Source organism: Elephantulus edwardii, unplaced genomic scaffold (assembly GCF_000299155.1).
Source record: "Elephantulus edwardii isolate Elephantulus edwardi_28Jun2011 unplaced genomic scaffold, EleEdw1.0 scaffold00072, whole genome shotgun sequence".
Lineage (NCBI taxonomy): Eukaryota > Metazoa > Chordata > Mammalia > Macroscelidea > Macroscelididae > Elephantulus > Elephantulus edwardii.
Genome location: NW_006399822.1, coordinates 12,881,321 through 12,884,001, shown reverse-complemented (window position 1 = coordinate 12,884,001; position 2,681 = coordinate 12,881,321). Strand labels below are relative to the sequence as shown.

At 46.0% G+C, this 2,681-nt stretch overlaps 1 pseudogene; it reads left to right on the top strand.

The window, feature by feature from the left end:
• The first annotated feature begins 692 nt into the window (after window positions 1–692).
• On the top strand, window positions 693–1,565 carry LOC102876736 (annotated as a pseudogene).
• Window positions 1,566–2,681: the final 1,116 nt, after the last annotated feature.

The following is a 2,681-nucleotide window of genomic DNA, read 5'->3' as shown; positions in this document are numbered from 1 at the left end:
TTCATAGAGTTCCCAGAGGCATGTTGTTTAGGAAGTGGATGCCACTTCTGCATCCAAACCTGTCATAGTATGTTATTGCTGTTACATGCAGTTGTGATGTATAGAGATGTACAGCAGCCCTGAACCCTTCCCTGTCCTGAGCCAGTCTCACTAATTCCAACACACCAACCCCCGTTGCTCCAGTCACTATATCAATCATCTTATCTAGGGTCTTTCTCTCCTGCACTGATGGTCTTCCCTTCCAAGCATGATGTCCCTCTCCAAGGACTGATCTCTCCTGGCCATGTGCCCAACGTATGTGAGGCGGAGCTTCAAATTCGTAGCCTCCAAAGAGAGACTTGGTTTCACCATCTCTAAGACAGGTAAATTTGTTTTCTTGGCAGTCCATGGTATGTTCAAGACACTTCCCCAGAACCACAACTCGAAGGCATCTATTCTTCTGTCATCCTAAGTCATTGTCCAACTTCCTGAAGCATAACTCCTGAAGCATAATTCCTGAAGTAATTGAGAAGACCATGGCCTGGATTAGGCACACCTTTGTTTCTAGACTGACAACATTACTCTTCAGCACTCTGGAGAGGTCCATGACAACAGATTTTCCCAATGCAATTTATCTTTTGATTTCCTGACTGCTGGTGTTAAGAGTGTTAATTGTGGATCTGAGGGGGTGGAGGCTGGAGCGTGGTGGCAGGATGCAGCGCCCCGGCCCCTTCAGCGTCCTCTACGGGCGGGTCCTGGCCCCGCTGCCCGGGCGAGCCGGAGGCGCGGCCAGTCCGGGTCCTGTGGCTGCACGGGTCCCACTAGCACGATTAGTGGGAGTGCCAGCGGCGTCTTCCCCTCCCCGTCCACGATGTCCAAAGCTGAGGAGGCCAAGAGACTGGCGGGCCGCGCGGCCGTGGAGAACCACGTGAGGAATAACCAAGCGTTGGGAATTGGAAGCGGTTCTACAATTGTCCATGCTGTGAAGCGAATAGCTGAAAGAGTGAAACAAGAGAATCTGGACCTTGTCTGCATCCCCACTTCCTTCCAGGCCCGTCAGCTCATCTTGCAACATGGCTTAATGCTTAGTGACCTGGACCGACACCCAGAGATTGACCTCGCCATTGATGGTGCCGATGAAGTAGATGCGGACCTCAATCTTATCAAGGTTGGTGGAGGCTGCCTGACTCAGGAGAAGATTGTAGCCGGCTATGCCAGCTGCTTCATTGTGATTGCTGATTTCAGGAAGGATTCAAAGAATCTTGGGGATCAGTGGCATAAGGGAATCCCCATTGAAGTCATCCCAATGGCCTATGTCCCCGTGAGCCGAGCTGTGACCCGGAAGTTTGAGGGTACAGTTGAACTCCGAATGGCCGTCAACAAGGCAGGTCCTGTGGTGACAGATAATGGGAATTTTATCCTGGACTGGAAGTTTGACCAGGTGTACAAATGGAGTGAAGTGAACACTGCTATCAAAATGATACCAGGTGTGGTGGACACAGGCTTGTTTATCAATATTGGCAGAACGAGTCTACTTTGGGATGCAGGATGGCTCGGTGAGCGTGAGGGAGAAACCTTTCCACTGACCTGAAGAAGCAGACGGCGTTCACCCTGTGCCCCTCAGCCGCAGCTGGGGTGGACCTGACTGTCCCACAGCCTTTGCCTTAACATGTCTGTGCCAGATGGACAGCTGGCAAGGGTGGTAGGGGCCCAAGTCAGTCTTCTGAAGTATTGTTATTAAAGTCTTTTTAAAAAGAGAAATATAAACATATATTTTTACTACTGAAAACAATCTTTTAAAGTAGCACTTGATTTCATGTTTTATATGAAACATTTACCAAAAAAAAAAAAAAAGAAAGAAAGGGAGAGACTCTTTAAAACCTTTGACTTGAGTCTGCTGGGTAAGCTTCTCTGAACTGGATTTTCAGAGTGATGAAAAGTAAACTGGTGTAATAAATAGCTCAACCAAGAGCGATATTTTGATGCCTTACTTGAAACTTTGGGGTTTGTTTACTTGTCTGCCACTCTGTTTTGGTTTTGGTCTTGCTGTGGTTATGTACAGTACTCGTTAATCTTAGGATCAAGTTTACATAAATGTGCAGAGTGGACTGTGTGGTGTGAGGATGGGCAATACTTCTGCTGGGAGCAGTTATGTGAATAAATTACAATACTGCCAAAGCACTTCTGTGAAATGTGGAGAACTTTTTAAAGTAATGTTTCTTTTTTTGTTTGTTTTTTTCTATTCCTTTATTATTGTTTTTGTGATTTGGCGTCGGACATTGAAGGTTGAAATAAAAAAGTATGTTGCAAAAAAAAAATTGTGGATCTGAGCAAGCTATAATTGCTAACAACCTCAATCTCTTCTCCATCTAACATGGTGCTGCCAATTGCCCCCCCCAGTGGTGAGAATCTTTGTCTTCTTGATGTTGAGCTTTAATCCATAATGAAGACTACAGTCCTTGACATTTTGCAGCAAGTGCTTCAGGTCTTCTTCAGTTTCATCAAGCAAGTTTGTGTCATCTGCGTATTGTAGGTTGTTAATGAATCTCCCTCCAATCTTGATGCCACACTCTTCTTCAGAAAGCCATGCGTCCCAAATTATCTGTTCTACATACAGATTTAAAAGGTACAGGGACAGGATGCATCCCTGATGCACTCCTTTCTTGATTTTGAACCATACATTTTTTCCTTGCTCTGTTCTG